Source organism: Mustela nivalis (genome assembly GCF_964662115.1).
Source record: "Mustela nivalis genome assembly, chromosome: 11".
Taxonomy (NCBI): Eukaryota; Metazoa; Chordata; class Mammalia; order Carnivora; family Mustelidae; genus Mustela; species Mustela nivalis.
In genome coordinates, this window is record NC_139030.1 from 109692956 (window position 1) to 109713568 (window position 20613).

Consider the following 20613-nt stretch of genomic DNA (forward strand, 5'->3'; position numbering starts at 1 on the left):
GGACTCTCCTCAGAGTCACATTCCGGCTCTCCATGGTCTCCCGAGTCACCTTGCCGGTGAGCGTCCCGGCGGGGCGGAGGGGACCGTCACCTGCTGCGGGCACCGGGACAGGAGAGCGGAGCCCGTAAGGCACAGGTTAAGCATTTGGGCATCTTTCGACGTCAGCCTTTGACACCAGCCCTGTCGCAGTCGGGAGGACATCACGGCCGCTCCCTCCCTCCGCCGACACCTTGGGGCCCCTTCCCGCCCTCGGAGCAGAAGAAGCCGAATGAGGCGTCCGGCCTCTCCCGGGCCAGCCCTCATCTGCGCCGCCGGGGGAAGCATCGGGAACACCGTTGGTGGAAGCCTTGACACGCTCTGCAGGGCACGAGCGGTGACGGACCCTTGTCACGGCCGCAGAGCTCCCTGGCACGGAGGGTGCATTTTCGCACCTGGGAAGTGAGTGCAGCTCGTCGTGGGATGGGGAAAGGCACCTGCATTCGTGCTTCTGCCACTCACGGGGGCTCCAAACGCGCTAAAATCTGCCCCAACTCCGAGCCCCCGTTGGACACAGTGACTCATCCTGGCTGCTGAGATGTGGCAAGTGGCCGCAGCCGCCGGAAGGCTCTCTGCCCGCCTGTGAGTCACGCCTTCTGTCACCAGCATCTCGGCCCGGTTCGCCGACGCACCGCGGCCAGCAGTGCCAGCGGACGCAGGTGCTCCCCTGCTCCGTTTGATGTCACAGGCCCCAGACGGCTGCCGGGAATGAATGACTGAGGACCTCGCGCCGCCTCCCGCCCACCCCCCGCCTCGGCCTTGCCAGAGCGCTCTGCCGCCCGGCATGAGGGGAGAGCTCTGCCAACACTCCAGAAGGCCCTCGGGTCGTGGAGACGCCCCTTCAGGACGCCAGCCTGGCACCTCGGAGAGGGACGAAACTGAAACGGAGAGCTCTGCTCACTTCGCGGTCTGGGGCTCCGCACACAGGAGCAGGGCCCGCAGCTCGGCGTCCGCTGCTGTCGGAATTTCCCATTTCCTGCCAACGCGCACTTTTGCAATATTCGTAATTCCAGGGCCTGGACGGGAGGCCTGTCCCGACGTACACAGCTGCTTTCTAAAGGTGTACGTATGCTCCGACCGGGCGGCACTTTGAGCTGCTCGGAGAACACAGCAAGACAAGTCCCGCTGCCACGAGAAATGACGGCATTATGTACTGCAATAAACAAGACAAATGACAGGCCGGACAGGCACTGGCTCGCGACAGTTGGCAGCCACAACCATCTGTGGGTCCAAAGTCTGAACTATTTGTTTTCTCTCCCTCGGCTGCCTTGATCTTTGTCTACCTCCGCTGGAACCACTGATCTTCCAGGCAGCCTGGACAAGCCTGCAAACCTTTGACTTTCTTAGGGTTTAATTAAGAAATACAGGTGTTGCTACAGAACGGTCCAACCTTTCCGTGGGTCTGGGGAAGAAAACATGACAAGAGACCTCGTGTCCCTCTCTCAATGTGGAGAAGCTTTTTGCTTGCAAAGAACCTGAAAGCACAAGAGCAGACGAGGCAAACCTAAAGATAATTAAGAAAAATGATAGTGTTTGTCGCCACAGAAGAAATAAATCTTCTGTGTCTCTCGTTTATTTATTGATTAAACAAGGAACCCTACAATGGATTGAAGCTCCTGCTTTTGTCACTAGGAAGGTAACAGTGAGGTCCATTATTTCATTATGTGAAACGCTAATCTATATTTCTCATTTAGAATCTGAGTCCTCTGCATGGTGGAAATCTCCGCTTACACCAGTGATAAGAGAGAGCCTAATGAGCCCTAATGTTGCCACTGCAGAACTCGCCCAATTAGAGCAGCTGTTCCGTTACAGAAGTACACTGTGAACTTCTAACGCAGGATCCTGACAGTTCAGAGTCGAAAGATCCACGCTAAAGAACGTCAGATGTTTAAGCAGGTGTCTTTCTGAGCATACCTACCTCCTGCCTTGATTCTCCCTTCCTGGCCCTGTAGGAAGATACTGGGAAGGGTTTCATCAGAAAGGCAGACAGAAGGATTTTTCAGACAGTGAAAGTGCTGGCAGAGTTCTCTGTGGTAGGAACCTTTCCCCGTCCCTGTTGAGACCCGGGAGTGAGACAGTGGAGCAGGACCGCTGATTTCCCGATCACTGCATTTTCTCTTCTGTATGACTGTTTCCCTTTCAGCACTCATTAAAATAAGGCAAAATGACCCTACCCAGGAGTCCTCAGGGGCAGACGCTGGAAAAGCAAAACGGCAGGGTTCCGGGCGCCTCTGCTACAGTTTCTTACCCAGGTAGCAGCGCATCTTCAAATCATCGTCACCACAGGCACAGAAACGCACTTGGTAGCATCGACAGGCCACCTGCGCGCGGGCCCCTCTGTGTACGCAAAGAAGCAGAGCGGGGGGACAATGGGGCACGGGCTGACCCTAAAGCGGACACGGCCCGTTCTGCACAGCTCCCAGTCCGTGAAGACGGGCGGTCCTAACGCTCCGCTGAGAGGACAGACGCGGGAAGTTTTCCCGGAGGAGACGGTCCTGGAAGAAAGGGACCCCTTCAACACGGTGACTTGGGGAAGGGATAGGGCACCCCAGACGGAGGAATAAACATGAAAACATCAAAGCAGGAACGTGCAAAGGTGCTGTGGAGCCAAGTAGAGGGGGGAGAAGATGAGCAAAGTCCCAGGCACGCGAGCGAGCATGGAAAACTGTTTGCTCCGAAACACTCACGTTTCTCTTCATGTATTTGTGACACACTTCAGGGCGCTGGGGAGACAGTGTGAGCAAGACAAACAAAACCCCTGCTCGCCCCGTTGTTTCCGAGCTGGAGAGGATTCGGACAATGAATGTCAGATGTGTTTTAAAGTGACGCAAGTTCTGTGTATGCTCTCACGTTACGAAACGACGGAAAGCAAGGGTTCCAGAAGGAGTCCCAGAGAGTTTTCCTCCTAAGGTAACACTTAAGCGGAGACCTGAAGTGACGGCTGCTTTGGAAAAGAGAAGCCCCGGCCAGGACAGCCACGTCCCCGGCCCGAAGAGGAGTGACGTGCGCAGGTGCACCAGCTCACTCCACGGACAGCCTTACTGGTGCCCTCACAGGGGCTTTTCTCTCCCCCAGAGCTTCGGGACTCCGGTTCCCCCTATGCACAGGGAGAATGTTTCGAGGTTAAAAAGCCAACTGCACTCCCCTACTTCCCGGGCTAATGGGAACTGTAAAAAGTAATAATGTGGTCTTCGTGTCCAATAGCCACCTCTCCCTTCCCAGTAAATTCAACATAAAACTTCTCCAAGATGATAGATCCAGACGTGTGTGCGGGCAGGTGCCGTCCGTGCTGTCAGGCCGCAGAGAAAGAGCAGGGACTGACTGATGGCCGTTTCCCCGCCGGCACTGGTGCCGCTGCACATCCTTCCTGGGACTTCTGGACGCGGCCCTCCTGGCTCTCAGTCCCGCTCTGATTTTCATTTTTCCCCACAAAGCCTATCGCAGCCGCCTTTTATTACCAACACCGGTTAGCATGTCCCAGGAGAGATGATTTCTGGATGGTTCCAGTTCTCTCCACAGTCTCACAACGGATAAGCTCTTAAAATCACCCAGGTAAGAGCGGCGACAGCTCAGCCTCGGATGGAACGGAACAGACAGGAAAAACCATATTTCCAAGTGCCTGCAGCAACCTCCGGGTCAGTCTCCCTCTCTGACCCAAAAATAAAAAAGGATGGGAGAGAATCCACCCGCATAATGTGACGAGAAGCGCAAGGTGATGTGTCAGAAATAACAAGGCAGGTCAAGCCTCTTCTGTTGTTGCTGAAATGATGAACCACACGTCTTCCCCCATGACGGCTTCTGCTCCTCGAGGAACAATAGTCGGAGCCTGTCATTAGCTTTCCAGAACAGTGGAATATGCAGATTTCTCCTGCTAGGAAATGACAGCCCCATCACGAAGTAAGGCTGAGCATCCTCTCCTGCTACGTGGCATCGTTGTTGTTTTGTTTGTTTGTTTGTTTTTTAATGGCAATTATTCATATAACTCCAGTCTCAAAAAACACTTTATATGGTTTTCAAGTTTTCACATACGTGTGAATCACCTGAAGCTTGTTAAAAATTAGATTCCAATTCGGAGAGTCCGGGGTGTGGCCTAAATTCTGCATTACTCAGTCACCCCCAGGTCCACGTCTGCGGGTCTGCCAAGCACATTTCGTGTAGCGAGACAGGAAAGCGTGTCTCCAGACTTATAGTCTTGATTACTCTGTACTTTGTTTTGCTTTATGGAACACGCCAGTTTCTACTAGACTTGGGTTTGGATCAGGACCCTTGCTCTCCTGGTGCTTGCGAGTTCTCTGGTGACGACGTTTGAATATCTTGACTTTTTCACAATTATGGTTGGTCATGTATTACTGTTCCCAGTGAGAGCTGGATTCTTTACAATTCATGCTCTGCAATTTATTAACATGCAAGTCACTATGCTGATGAGTTGAGGTGCAGAAATTTTCTTTCTTAATTTTTGAGAAAGTTAGTAACTAAATCCTTTAGAAACCCAGTAAGCAAGTATCTGCTTGTTTAAGAAAGACAGTGTTTCTTTGGAAAATATTAAAGGCACACCCCCTTCCTAGAGGCCAAAAAAAAAAAAAAAAAGTTATTTTGCTTGTTCCTTGGTAGAGGGAGAGCTATGAAAAATCATGGAAGGGAGTTTAGAATAAAAGTAATTTTATTTTGCATTTTGGTTCAGATCTTGTAATTTCAAACAAAGCCTTTGAAGACAGGTTGATTTTTATAATTTCCTGTATTCCACTTAATATCACCTGGAGCCCATCAAGAGAAGTCAGAATATCCTGCTCTGACACGTGGGTGTGAAGCGAAAACAACACCTTTATATTTTAAACTTCGCTGTTTCTGAAAGTGAGAGGTTGAGAGGCAGAGAGGTTGGAAGTGCTGGCTTCGTCCAGGCGCAGAAGGGAGTACAGCACTCGGCCCCCAGATAAATTCAGATCAGATTTGCAAAGCTGGTATTTCTGTCTGAAGCCCTCTTAAGCAGAATCTGTTGACCAAGCCACAGTGCATCCTGTAGTTGGTTTTGCATACAAACATCCTCTAAAGTCTGTGGCTGAGAATGTTTTATTTCCTTAAAACCCATGCCAGTTTTAAGATTGTCAATTTATTTTCAAATTGCAGAGTTGGGATGGTACTTGAGTGTGCAGGAGGATGTATTGCTCAATTGTCATTTAACCATAGATTAAATGTCTGCATAAAAAAGGAATGCATTTTACAATTTTCAAATTGATGAAAGTTTTATGGGGAGATGTAATGAGAATAAGGATGTATTTTATGCAGGAGGAAACGCTGTCTGGCACTGAGAGCCACAGACAAGGATTTAAGAGCCTGGGATTGAACTGGTGGCATCACAAGAGATGCCTTCAGGCACGGACGCTCCAAGGTAGGTCAAGAGAGCATCCGCTGAACCATAAAGGCTCATGGTCTCCTTTAGAACCTCAAAGACGTCGGGGCTCCCCGCTGTAAGGAGAGGGCAGGATCGTCGCAGATCTGGCCGTCTGAAGTTGGGCCCAGAGCTGGAAGGAGTGTAACACAGAGCAGAGAAGGCATAGCATCGTGGTCGGACGCGTGGGTCCCCAACCAGACTTCCTGCACTGGAATCCGCTTTCCAGCAGGGTGACCTTGGGCGGGTTACTTAACTGCCTATGCCTCAGTTTCTATAAGCCGATGAAAATAAAAATAGTCCTTACCTGGTAAGGTTGCCATGACGATTAGTGAGTAACGTTTGTATAAGGCTCAGATCAGGGTCAGCGCAGGCCCTTTGCGCTTGTTAAGTTCATGAATGAACGATCAGGCGAAGCGTTGGAGGCGTCTATTCTCCAGACTCAGGCTGCTGAGTTCCAGAGAGCCCCGCCGCTCGGCCGGGCAAGCTACGAGTCTAGCCGAAGAGTGGGTCACGCGCATCTCCCAGGACATGAGTGATCTTGGCCAAGACCCGAGCCTCTCCGAAGCCTGGTTTACTCACAGAGCAGCAGACCTCCCGACGTGGCTGGACAGTAGCTATCTCCCCCTTGCTGGTCTTGTTGGTGAGTCGATCAGGGTATCTTTAGCTCACTGAAGAGTAGTAAGCAAGAACGGACCAAGGAAAGAAAACAAAACAAAGACCCCGCAGGGCTACACCAGTGGTGCTCCTGGAGGCGGGCATCCAGGCCGCCATCAGCTCTCTCTGGCTGTCGCGGTTCGTCCCTTACGACTCCACGTCAAGGTGCTGTCACGCAGCCCACATCGGGCTACTCAGTTCCCAAAAATAGCCTCTTCTGACTGCGTGTTTTCTAGCACACAGTACGTGACGGTAACACCTCACACCGAGAGAGCACGTTACTGTTTTGCAAAGCCTTTCACATCTAGCATTTTATTTAACTAGACATATTGTAAGAAAGTCATTTGTCTCTGAAGAAACAGCTTGGCAGAAATTTCCAAATTTAATTTAAAAACATACTTTCATTGTTAACAGAAGTTATCATTGAAAACAGTATTTCCGGGGCACCTGGGTGGCTCAGTGGGTGAAGCCTCTGCCTTCGGCTCTGGTCATGATCCCAGGATCCTGGGATCGAGCCCCGCATCGGGCTCTCTGCTCAGCAGGGAGCCTGCTTCCTCCTCTCTCTCTCTCTGCCTCTCTGCCTACTTGTGATCTCTCTCTCCTCTCAAATAAAGTAAATTAAAAATCTTAAAAAAAAAAAAAAAAAGGAAAAGGAAAGAAAGCAGTATTTCCATCAGTGACTCCTTCTAGTGAGGGACTGCAGGCAGGGCGTCTCGGGGTGTCGGCCGCAGAGCACAAGGCCGGCCCGCACTGAAACCGCTCTCCTCTCCCCGCTCTCTCTGCTTCTACCCCCAGCCCTTGCGGCCTGTTATACTGAACACATCTCAACTGAAATTAAAAGTAAAGTCTGTTTTCACTTGTTCAAAATCTCTACACACGCACCACAAGAGTAGCTTCATCTGTAACTCCCTTTCCTTGAGCCCCAAACCCCAAGATGTGCCCGCTGCCCCGTGCGCAGTGTGCGGAGCCTGAACATTAGTGTTTCCCTAAGTCCACGTCCAGCTCTGCCTCTCATCTCCTGGCCCGACGCTAACTTAATTATTGATGACTTGGGCTTCTCTTTTATTTCACGAAATGAGTAACTGTATCTCGCCCACTTTCCAAAAACATCTGAGGGAACTCAAAATCAGGTGAGCGACTGGAGAGCTCCAAGGAACAACAGAGTCGGGCTTCCCAGGTCTCGCCCCTGCTGCCCCGCAGCTGCTCCTGTCTTCTTCTCACTCACCTGCTGCACGGGGACATCCGGCACTTCACTGGAATAATCACGGCCTTAGTCTCCCTCTGTGAAGGGAACCCAAACCTTGTGAGCCACAGAATCTTCCCAAGACCCATTTCTCTCCTCCCCCAGCCCGGATCCTCCGTCTCAGACAAGCCAGCCCCTGGAGACTCCGTGTGCCTTTCTCCCTCTCCTGCCGTCACACCTGTCCTTAGAAGTTTATTTTGCTTATTTAACAAACATGGACATCACGTTCTGGTTTGTGCCTGTCCTTGCTCGAAGAGCCTTATATAGTTTAGCGCCTTTAGAGCTCATAACAACACACAATGGGTAGAATTATTATCTATCTTACAATGAGAAAACTAAAAGGGAGAGAAGCTCGGTGGCTTACGCAAAAATGTCAAGTCGAGTGGCGCAACCAGGATGGGACTGGGGCACCCGGGTCTAGAATCCGGGCTTCCCTGGACTCCGCCTCCACGCCGCTCCCTGTGTGGTGAGTGTGGATCTGCCTGGGTCCCTCCTGAGCGCCTGTGAGAAGAGCTCATGCCACTCTTCTACCCTGAGCATCTCCAGAGCAGTCGTGCGCCTCTCCTCCAACGTAGGCCCCAGTCGCTGGGGACCCACTAGCATGAAAAAATAATAACAATAGGGGTGCCTGGGTGGCTCAGTGGGTTGAAGCCTCTGCCTTCGGCTCGGGTCCAGATCCCAGGGTCCTGGGATCAAGCCCCACATCGGGCTCTCTGCTCAGCAGGAAGCCTGCTTCCTCCTCTCTCTCTGCCGGCCTCTCTGCCTGCTTGTGATCTGTCAGTCAAATAAATAAATAGAATCTTTAAAAAAGAAAAAAGAATAACAATAACTCAAATTCATGGAGAGCAAGTTTCATGGACCCTAGTGTGGTTGTATTCTGTGAAGAATACAATTTTTACATTGGATACTGATAAACAATGTCTGAATTTAGAAATTTAGAGATGTTGTTTAGATTTGAAGGAAACCAAAATAAAACGACATGCTGGACTTATAACAACAACAACAAAAATGTGTTCCCCAGGTTTGGTTTTGGTTTTTTCCTGATATGGAAAAGATGCAACCCATGTAGGAAAATGGAGAGGACGATTTTACCAGGATGGACAGTGCCCAGGTCTACTTAGTAACCATGTTCTTTTCTTGCACTAACCTATCGTGGTGAAACGCAAGAAAGCATCCCACAATTACACAGACCTTCTGTTCCACCAGTCCAAGCATTTTCAGCTCTAGACTTTCACATTGTTTTTATTATTTCATACTGCCTAATAAATTACCAGCAATGTACTGGCTTAAAATATTTATAATCTGGAACACCACATGATCAGTGAAGGATGGCAAATTTCTGTCAAAATAACTCACCCCCATCGATTTTGCATGAAACCAGAACTTGCCTATTATTGTCTGGCTCTGAAAGAAAAAACAGGGAAAAATTTTAATCTTACTCTATTTTTCTCTTCCCGTCCTCCAACTCCACTGCCTGTCTCCCAAGGATTCCTCCGTGTCTCTCCATGACCACACACACACACACACACACACACACACACACGCATTGTGCCGCTTGAGAAGCAAATTTTCTCCAAATGAATAAGAACTGAGTATTAAAACAGGTTACTTCACACTAAAAGAACATGGCATAAGTTTTCATTTCTCAAGGACCCAAAAAATTAAAAGCGAAAGATTGGTGAAAACATTATTATACATTTTACCTCTACCATTTAAATATTTTCTTAAATTTGGGAAAATATTTTTTGTTGATGTTTTGGAGCATATGTTGGGCTTATGGTGAGTATTGTGTCATTTAACGTCTTATCAAGAGATGGAATGAAAGATTTCTCATATATTTTATACCAGTCCTTAAGAGATAAGCTCAATAAGATGCAGCCTGTACCCAAGGCATGGTTGTCATTCAGTCATGCATTTGTGAAGGGAGGGAAGGATACATCTCAAACACTTGATTTTATAGACACTCAAACACAATATTAGTACCTGATCAAGAAAGCACCACCAATAATTAAGTGAGGAATAGCTCATTCACCATTGGGCAAACTGGTTATTTAGAGAGGGAAACTTCTTTGCCTATATCCCATATCAAAATTTCCACAGGTTTCGCAGTTTACAATGGGGTTAGATCCCAATAAACCCATCATAAGTCGAAAATACATTAAATACATCTAAGCTACTGACTACGAAAGCTTAGCCTTCCCCACCCTAAATGTGCTCTGAACACCTATATTTGCCTATAGTTGGGCAAAATCAGCTAACACAAAGCCAGTTGGTTTTTGATCTTTTCCCAGGCCAGTTTTTATAACAAAGTGTTGAATATCTCATATAATTTATTGAACGCTGTGCAGGAAGTGAAAAACAGAATGATTGTAGAAGTATCCATTGGTGACCCTCGTGATTACGTGGCTGACTGGGAGAAGCAGCTCACCGCCACTGTCCAGCATCTCAAGACAGTGTATTACCACATATCGCTAGCCTGGGAAAAGATCAAAATTCAAAATTTTATTTATGGTTTCTACTAAATGCATATGACTTTCGTGCCACCATAGTAAAAAAATCGTGACTTGAACCCATGTAAGTTGGAGACATCTGTATTTAGAAATACACATTTAAAATATTAAATGTTAAAATGTTAAAAGTATATAAAATATCTGAGAAAATATAGAGTAAATATTTAATTACTAACTAAGCAAGAATTTCTAAGCAACAGAAACAAAACATACGGACAATAGTTAACTATCTTAATAAAACATTTTTAATTTTCAAATATCTTAAACTAGAATTAGCGCATTAAAAATAATATATTGGGGAAATATCTGACAAAATTCTAGTATACAAAATGTTACATATAGAGTTTTGGGAAAGTTTTTATTTAGTAAGAAAAGTAATAAAACATTATTAGAGTAATGAGTAAAGAACATGAATAAATAATTCATAAAAGAACAAATACAAATGACCAATTAAGGCAAAAGAAAATATTTCCTCCACATTAATAATATGTAAAAAAATGTTTTTCAGCTGTCTAATTAGATTTTAAAAACTAAAACATTCAATTGTAAGGACTCTGTAGGGAGAAAAGTGATCCCAGAGACTGTACCATGTATATAAATTGATGTAATCTTTTCTTGAAAGCAATTTGGCAGTAGAGATCAAGGACTTTGAAAAAAAATTAAACATTTTAGCCCAATAATCCTTCTTAGAGGAATCTAGGTAAAGGCATTAAAAGGCATTTATAAACCAGATTATTTGATGTAAGAGTACTTGGTAACAAATTTTCTGACAAATAGTTTTAGAAGTTGGTATATCCATGATAAAATTTATGCAATTATTTTTAAATTCATAATTTAAAGGAACATATTATGACTTGAAGTAATGCTTTCAATATGTAAATGAGTCAAACTAGCAAGATACCCCACTGTACATAAAATGATCTCAATTTTATATTAAAAAAATATATATATGTGGCTCAGATGGTCAAGCGTCTGCCCTCAGTTCAGGTCATGATCTCCGGGTCCTGGAGTTGAGCCCCATGTCAGGCTCCCAGCTCAGCAGGGAGCTTGCTTCCCTCTCTCCCTCTTCCTCTCCCCTGCTTGTGCTCTCTCTTTCTCTCTCTCTCTCTCTAATAGAAATAAATAAATAAAGTCTTTTAAAAAATAAAAAAATAAATAAATATGTATTAAGGCTTTTAAAAGGCTAGTATTTGTTTTAAAGATTTTACTTATTTATTTGAGAAAAACACAAGTGGGAGAAGGGACAGAGGAAGAGGGACAAGCTGAGTCCCCTGAGCAGGGAGGCTGAGGTGGGGCTTGATCCCAGCACCCTGTAATCATGACCTGAGCTGACATGTAACCAACTGAAACACCCAGGTGCCTGGTCAGTATTTCAACAGAGATTGCCCTTGGTGATTAGATTACAATCACAAATATTACTCTCACTGTCAGAAAAAATAAGATCTTACTTAATATTTATTGATAAAAATATACCTAAAGTAACGGAGACTAGACTTCTGGGATGATTTGGAAAACTCAGGTCAGACCCTAGCATAAGCAAAATGCATGATTAAAAATTTGCCAAAACAGGTTTCCAAAATGATCTCTCTAGTCGTCTTATTTATCTACAATTATTGCCGGGAGACAAATCTCCATGGGTCTCTCCTGTTTTAGCGTGTCTTTATTCTTAACTATTCTCTTTAGTATGTTTGCCTAATACACAGCTGTGGAGTACGCGGTGTCTCCATCCAGAGCAAACAGCAGACATGTTTATGCCCATTTTCAAAGATTTGAGTTCACGGTGTTCTGGATTCCCCTCTTGTAAGACAACCCACCCTGTGTGTAGGTGTCACCTGGCCCTCTTCCCACCACTCTATGAGAATCATGGCCAATATCTAGCTAATAATACCCCTGTGAGTAATAAATGGTCCTTTGTCTCTGACCCAAGTATTTCATATCTTCTGCCAGCATCCATGAAACTGACAGGCTAACATGTTACTTTGCAAGTAGGGCAATATCTCAGACTTTTCACAGATCTTCACAAATATCTCATTAAAAATTTATTTCCTTGGTTTGAAAAGTTTTCTATTAAAATGAGCATACATTAATAAAGATAGTACCTATACTTTACTCATCTATAACTTAATAATATGAAAGAATTTATAAGACTCTTTGTTACAAACAAGGTTCAGGCAGAGGAGACTATGATAAGGATGTATCATGCATCCATAATGGTTGAGCTCAGTAGATAATGGTACACAGAAAATAGGAGAGGCAGACTCTTCTGAAAGGGAAGGAAGGAGAAGACAACCACTGAATAAGGTGACCTTGTAATTTATTGTCACTTTGAAGTATGAAAGGGCTGTTGCTGAATATTAGAAAAGGGTAGTAGATTTATAGCATATGATAAATTACAAAATCACTATAAAAAAGGTGTTCAGATTACTCCATGCCCCACACCTACCTTCCCATACCTACATACTGTACCCTGGCCCAAAAGAGCATTTCTAACAGTGCAAAGGCACAATGTCAATTTCAGTAGCACTAATTGATTGACAAATGTGGAAATTTCAAGTAACAAACTACAGAGACTGGAATTTTTTTTTTTTAATAGTCTCTGACAAGATATTTTGGTCCTGGTCACAGTTTGGATTTTTTTAAAAAAGGAGGACACATGTGTCTTTGAGTAAAAGCTTCTTCCCAGTGGAGAAATTTGTAAGAAAAAATAATAGGATTGACTTGAAAGCAAATCCAGTTCCATTTCTGTTTTCCAAGATTGACTCCTCTCTGCCGCACCCCAGCGCCGTCCGGGCCGTGCCCATGATGATTTCCAACTCAGCATTAACCAAGATTGACGGCAGGCATGATGCCCACGAAATGCTCCTGCGGCTTGCCTTCCTAACCTATGGATTGTTTTCAGTGAAATTGTTGTCTAAGAGAGAAAAAATCAATAAATGGATTGAGCTTTTTATTAAAAACTCTCCAAGAAATAAGATTCAAATGATGAAAGTGTTAAAAAAAAATAAAGTAACTTCAAATGCTTGTATCATAGAGAAGAGTCCTATCATTGTGAAGTGGTGACCAGTGGATAAAAAGGGAGCCAAACACTTGAAGACTGAACATTTCAATTCCTGAAAATTCCACAGGCTTTTCTCCTTCCTATAATCTTCAAATAAGGGAAACTTGGGACCACTGCTTCTTAGAGAATTCTGCACTTCAGAAAAACGAATAAGTAAAATCAAATTTAATCTTGATGAAAATGACCTCCATTTGGATAGAAAAGTCATTAGCAGGACCAGAGGAGTCTTGTAAAACATGTGGAAAACATCCTTGTGTTTAGTTAATACTGTTTTCACTGTAGTCTCTACCTGCGTAACCTCGGATAGAGCCAGTTGTGATTCTGGATTCCCCTCACCCACGCTGAAGCTAGCTAGCTCTATTTGCTCTCATCTCTGCTTGAAGGGGGAAAAAAAGGTAAAAGAAAATGGGGAAAGCTCCTGGATTCTTACATGGTGTGTGAATCCACTTAACACAATTATAATGCCCAATTAATCTTAGCAACATGAGTGATGAATCATTTCTCCAGGTGTCTCTTCAAAAGAGAGTAAATTGAGTTCCAACATTTGACTATTGTTTTAAACCAACTATAATCATGCCAGATTAATCAGGAAACTAATAATTAAGCTCAAATCCATATTCAAAAATACTCTCTCCCCAGGTACCAACATAACAGCACACTCACTACCCCGGATACCAATTTTTCCAGGGGATACAAGGAACAATAACTGAATTCTATCATTTGTTTCTCCTTTTTAATCTTGATTTGATGGTATCTCCTGCCATCTACTGATAGATAAAAATAGATAAAAACAACTTTTCTGAATCATTTTGCCATCTACCTTAGGTGATCCATTGCCATTTTTTGTTTCAATGTGAAAAATCACCTAAACTTAACATCAAGATTTTTATATCCAAAAAATAGAATAGGTTTGTTTCTAGTGGAAAGGTTTTGATTGCATTCATAACATTTTACATTTAAAACATTTTACATTTATCAGGGGCACCTGGGTGGCTCAATGGGTTAAGCCTCTGCGTTCGGCTCAGATCATGATCTCAGGGTCCTGGGATCGAGCCCTGTATCGGGCTCTCTCCTCCATGGTGAGCCTGTCCCCTGAACCCCCTCTCCCTGCCTCTCTGCCTACTTGTTACCTCTCTCTCTGTCAGATAAATAAATAATTTTTTTAATTGCATTTAAAATACTATCATATAAGGAAAAATACCTCTGGCTTTGGAGTCACAGGGTTCTTGTCCTAGCTCACTCTAGGGCACAGACCTTGTTCTTTTCAGCTTAGGTTCCTTATTCTAAAATAAAGTGTTGGTGGTAAGGGGCACTTCTCCCAATTTCAAGATGCTCTAGGTCTCACAAGGCGTCTGAGTTCTTGACAAACACAGCTCCAAAGCACAGGTCACCCACAGTTCCACATGTGGCTCCATTAAAAACCCCAGGCTGCTCCCTCCCGGCCATGGTCACAGCGTCCCTCCGCCACACCATGGAAGTCTTCCTCCCATTCCGTCTAGTTCGTGTCTGTTGCGTCCCAGCCGCACACTTCGCCTGCCCCCAGTGTGGAGCGCCTTCAGGAGCGTCCGCTGCGTCTCCTGATGCTGACACAGCATCCTCTCTCGGAAAGACTCCTCTGCATTCACTCCGACAAAGTCAGCCTGGGAACCGCGATTCAGCTGTTGAATTTAAATGACTTTGCCACCTTCTCTGCGGCTGACTCCAAGTCCCAACTGGATGACAGATAGATTTGATTCTTCTTCTAACCTTTGAAGAGCAGTCCGTCCGAGGACTCCTTGCTTATCTGAGTTCACTCACAGGGTAACTTGAAATGTCTAAGACACAACTGAGAAACAAAGACGGACCAAAAACGTCCTCGGAGGAACATCTTTAAAGGTCTCCAAGAAGCTAAAAGGCATGTCACCAAACTCCTTTCACTAAAACTAATGCACCGAAGTGCGGGTAGCATCAAGATCTCTAAGCCCATCCACGCTGCGTCTGTAGCCATCGCCCTTCCCAAGCAGCCCGCTAGACACGGGGAGAACGTCTAGGAGAGGCAGAATGGCAGCCCCGAGAGGAGACAGGAAAGCATCTGTCAGTAAACAGAGAAAATGAAAATGTTAGAATCTCTTACTAAACCTTTTAAGAAACCAAAAAGTGTATAATTCCTTTTGGAAAGATTCTCATTAAAATTTGCTAAAATAAAAAATGATCACAAGGCTTAAAGGTGTACGTTTTCAATAAGAAAAATTCACCATGCAGTTTTCTGCATTTCTAAGTGATTTTGTTTTCAAGACGAAGCATTCCTACAGAAGTACAGCAAGGGAGCTGACACACTTGGGTTCTTCCCTGGCCGTGTTCTTCTGTTCAGACTTAATTTTTCAGTGAATTTCCCCAGCTACCTCCCTGACCCCGTGCCCCAGCTCGTAGGTTCCTATGCTCTTAAGCATGACTATGCTTATGATGTTGCTCACACAGCATCAGCACTAAAGACATCAGCGGCCACACCAGGCTGCCCTCAGGCTGACGGAGTGTGGGATTGTGTGGCCCTCCACAAAATGGTCCTTGGCTGTTTTGTTCTGGTCTGTCAAATCGAGCCTTAGTTTGCTGAATGGCTGGGATTCACCATTTAGAAGGTGGCCTTCCTGCCTGGGGAGCCTCTCCTGTAACCCTCAGCAAGCTTCCCCCCGCCCCTTCTCTACCTGCTCATTCCAGCGGGGCTCGCTCGGGTTGACCCCACCTGAGTTTGAAGAGTCACGCGAGGCAGGCCAGGCAGTTTCTCATCACTCCTGACCTTCGTCTCCACCGTTAGGACTGTCATGTGAAGCAAAGTGTGTCAAAAACAATAATGTGTAACAGATTGCAAAAAAAAAAATATGAATATGCTTTTACCTCCCTCGGATTTGCCCTTTTACTGTCAGGCACTGGGGTGTGAAGAAGCACAGCTTGGGAGGAATTTGACCGACTCTGTAAAGGTCACGAAAGTTTCCAACAGAAAGTGATGACTCATGTTCCACACATCCTGATATTTCAGAGTGTTCAGGAAAAATGCAGTCGAGGCCAACACACCCTTTCTTTCCATCAGCGTCTTGCCAACTCACTGTACTCGTGAATTCCACTATAAGGGAAGGTCAACAGCCGAGGTGAGGGAAATTGCTTCATGTGAACAAAAGTTCAGAAGCAGGGCAGGAGCGGGACGCCTCGTGTTTATGAACGAGACAGGTTTCATCCAAACACACAGATCTTTCCCATACAAATATGTGGCTCAGTGTTTTGGCATCTTTCAAAGCAAAGTTTGAGAAGCTGCCTTTCCTCCCCAGTTCTGTACACACACATATGCACGCACACACAAACACCAGCTTTGAAATCGGCTGGTATTGTCTCAGAACTTGAAAGCCAGCCAGCGTCTGACCTTAACTTTCCAGCACTTCAGGAAGCAGGAATTCTCACACCCGAAGGCCTCTCGTTGGAGGAGCCCCTGGACACCGCTCCCCCAGAAATACTTCGTCGTACTCACTGCATATTTACCGTGTTCTCTTCCCATCGGAAACACACAGGGTCACACTCCAAAATCTCGATAGGACTTTCTCATTTAACGATCAAGCAATATGGCTCCATAACAAACATACGCGACTTGTGAGATCAACTTGCCATCGGCATGTGCGTGTAGGCGACGTTCCCTGCACAGCGCACTGTGGCGAGACAGGCAGCTCCAACTGTTCCCAGTGCGTGGACCCCGGTACTTGACACTCAGATTCCCAGGACAGAGTCGGACGGGCCGACTGTGGCTCAGCCCCCGCCCCTTTGTCTGGAAAAGCAAAGGGTGTTTGATTGAGGGAAGCACCGTGTAGTGGGAGGTGGAAAATCGGAGGAACTCGGAGTGGACACCGAGTGGACAAAAGCCGCAGGTCAGCTCTCCGAGTGGGGAAAAGGCAAGACACCAAAGCTCAGTTAAAACCTTCGGAGGCTGTGCAGGCCGTATGGATGGTACTCAGCTGATTTGTTTTCCTTAATGCAAGATTATGTACTCCAAAAAAGAAAATAACTCAAAAAAAATAAATAAAGGGATGTAAAACCAACTTTATTAAAGCCATGGAATGGCTTAGTTGGCTTGATTATTTTATCCTATTAAGAGATACAGGAAGAAAAACAGGAGGCCCTTTCAAGCCTTTATCCATCCTCTGTCAACATGAAAATTGAACAGGAAAAGTAAAATCCGAATACCACAGAATGCTGGAATTGGAAGAAATCTCCATAGGTCTGACCCGACTCCTTACTCCGTGCGGGCATTCTCTCTACGAGCTCTCGGAACTTTCTCTCGTACAGATAGAGTCCGTCACTGCACCGCTCCAGGAAGCAGAATGGTCTTCCTGTACAGAACAAAAATCTATTTACCCATGAACCCCACATATCCCCTCGAGTTCTGCTGGCTGGAGCTGCATGGGAAAAGGAAAAATGACTTGCTTTTCGAGCATCGGAACCATGGCCACTCCCCCTGCCACCACCGGCCAAACAAATAAATAAACAGTTGCTCCGTCCAGGCTCAACCCCTCCAGGTGTTTCAACGGCTCCTCAGAGCGCTTGGCTGACGTCAGCATTCTCCGAACCCTCTTCTGTGTAGTTACTGGTTAGGTACCCATGAATGGAATTATTTTTTTTTTTTTCTCCCACCTTGTTGCAAAAAATATTTCTGGTGGCTGGGTTCCAGTGTCACTACCCCTTTAAAAAATAGGATGCCCGAAATGAAACACAATACTCCAGAGTCAGAAAGCAAATGCACTCCGTTCAGCACACTTCCCAGATAGGCTACCATATGTCACTGAGTGTTTCAGGATCTGCTGTCATTGAGGAGGAGGAAGTACAAGACTGCAGGGGAGTGAAGACAGAGTCCTGGGTTGTGTTCCAGGATCATGCAGTGTGAAATATACCCTATATAAGGAAAACAACAGATGTAATGTGCTGCTTGTCATACGAAACTCTTCCAACGTGGGAATATCTTATCACAGTCGCAATCTAATGTTGCCTCACACCCCCTAGGGGAAATTCCCCTGGGATGTGTTAGGAAAGGAAACTGCCTTGAAAGAAATTTTTTCAGGCATATTAGAGCTGACAGAAATCAGTTCTGATGTCAGGACTCGGGATGTAAAAGGAGCTAACCAGGAATACAGCCCAGGTGCTCCCCAGGAGCCATCACAGCCTGTACCAAAACCACCTCCTGGATGTTCCTGGCGCGGAAGGCTGTGACAATCTCTAATACGGGGGTAAGAAGGGGAAAGGAGGCTTCGGAAGGTAGGAGGTTGTAACTGAAGGCAGATTTTGTTAATGGGTTATCAAAAGCACATTTCACAAGTTCAACACATTCCCCATGCCTGCTAGAACAAACAACATATAGGGGCTTCCGTTGATTTGCAGGCAATTGTAAACTGTCTCTGTGCGATTTTACAAGTGTTCAAGCTAATTTGGAGATTTAAAAATCCAGTCCCAGGAGCATCTTTGTGCATTTATGAAGCATCTGAGAAATCACTCATTCTGGAGCCAGAGGATACCTTACATTTTTCCAACTATCAACCCGTTTTTGCTCTATTCCCTAAGATACACACACACACACACACACACACACAATCCATGCTGATCCATGCCCTGTGTGTATTAATGGTCTTTTTTAAATCCATCTATAATTTTCGACTTTCCAAATCTCCCAATCACCTCAGCCATGGTAGGTCTCCGTGCTTTAGCTGAAGCCTACTCCTAAACTTGCTTTTGCCACTGAAAGGAGTAAAATAGTAGTTACAAGTTTTGGAAATGTAACCAAAGAATCGTGCTTTATTTAGGTGTTTTGAACTCAGAGGTATCAAAAGAAAAAGAAATAAAGAGCTCTGCACAGTGGCTCTGGCCAGGCTGACGACACGCCGCTTACCCAGACCTGAGTCGGGGTCGTTGTCCCTCACAGCCAATGGCAGGAGCCTGCTCGAGACGAAGGTGTGTCGCCCTGGCTTTCCGGAAAAGCGTGGAAAGGTATCTTGCCCACGTATTTCAAAAGGAGTCTGCCAAAGCCCGTGCTGTTGAAAAGTCAGCCTCTGACATAACCATCACTTCACTGGGAGGCGCACCATTTCCTACCCAGCTCCCCTGTTACGTGGAAAATAAGCTCCAGAGGACGGGGATTTTTTTTTTTTTTTTTAGTCTGTCTTGTTGCGTGATTTATTCCAAGCACCTGGGACCGTGTGTGGCCCATATTTGCTGAATAAATGATGTGACTGACAATGACTATTCTAAGTCCAAGTCTGAAAAGATACTGTTCCTGGACGCTGTACTCTGCTCATAAATATTAAGAAGTAAATTGTCTCCTGTTGCCAAATATCAGCATTTGGACTAAGGCGGGGAGAGTCATCAGACGAGCAGGCCTTGGTCGAAAATAATATCTGGATCCATGTGGACATTTCTTAAAACTGGTCTTCTTGGGGCGCCTGGGTGGCTCAGTGGGTTAAGCCGCTGCCTTCGGCTCAGGTCATGATCTCAGGGTCCTGGGATCGAGTCCCGCATCGGGCTCTCTGCTCAGCAGGGAGCCTGCTTCCTTCTCTCTCTCTCTGCCTGCCTCTCAGTGTACTTATAATTTCTCTCTGTCAAATAAATAAATAAAATCTTTAAAAAAAAAAAAAACTTGTCTTCTTGTTTTACCGACCAAGAATCCATTCTCCACGTCTTTCTGTGGTATACAAAGGGAGTTTACAAAGAAAAGACCAGCAGTCTTCATGATCAGGGGTTCTCTTATGTCTGCAGGAATTTAGCATCTTGGGGCACCTGGACGGCTCAGTCAGTTGAGCATCTGACTCTTGGTTTCAGCTCAAGTCATGATCTCAAGGTCCGAGGATCGAGCCCCGCGTCAGGATCCGAGCTCAGCAGGGAGTCTGCTCAACCTTCTCTCTCTTCCTCGGCCTCGCCCCCACGACCCCTGCTCACTCGCCCATTCTCTCTCTCAAGTAAATAAATAAATCTTAAAAAAGGAAAAGAATTTAATATCTGAATAACTCTTATATCGCAAGGTATTACAAGGTTTTGAGACAAAGACCAGGGCAGATAAATGGAGCCCTGACCTCAGTGAGAACCCTCTGGTAAACAGACGGCGCCCAAGAGGAGAGAGTTGGGTGGGGAACAAGGACCCGGGATGCTGGGGACCGAGTGTGACTGAAGCGGAAGGTGCAGCTGCCGGACAGCAGCGAGCACGCGGCCTGCGGGCAGGGTGGACGGGGAGGCGCCGGCCCCCCATCCCCTGCCTTGAAGGGTGGAGAAGGGGGCAGGCAGGGTCCTTGGCACGTGTGCTCGGCGATCCCTACAGTTGTTCTTCTTTCCTACATGCTCGCGGCTGCTCAACAAACAGCGGGTCCGGCGCATGGACCGTACGTTTTCAGGAAGATCCTACAAGCACAAGTCAGCGTGGGTTTGCTCCTCACATGACATGAGCGACATGGTTTCTAATACATATATTCACAACGATAATACTAAACTCCATAAGATAGCCATAACCTCCTTATAAATCAGTGACATTTTTCCTCTAGGAACCTTCGAAACCGTATTTGCTATTTGCACCTACTTAAGAACTACAGGTTACATAACACTCGTGCTTACTGTAGCCGGGACCAGAGCCCTAAAATCCAAGCCGTCCGCGTCCTGCACACTTGCTGATTCTGTTAAATTCCTGCCTAGTCTCTTTAACGGTTTCACAAAAATTCTATAATTATGCCAA

General features: G+C 45.8%; 1 long non-coding RNA gene across 1 annotated transcript; it reads right to left on the reverse strand.

Moving 5' to 3' along the window:
* Window positions 1-9700: 9700 nt before the first annotated feature.
* LOC309843880 lies at window positions 9701-17276 on the reverse strand. The gene is made up of 3 exons (XR_014300394.1): window positions 17135-17276; window positions 16398-16677; window positions 9701-9798 (listed from the first exon to the last, which is right to left on the reverse strand). It is a non-coding gene; the product is annotated as an uncharacterized lncRNA (long non-coding RNA).
* Window positions 17277-20613: the final 3337 nt, after the last annotated feature.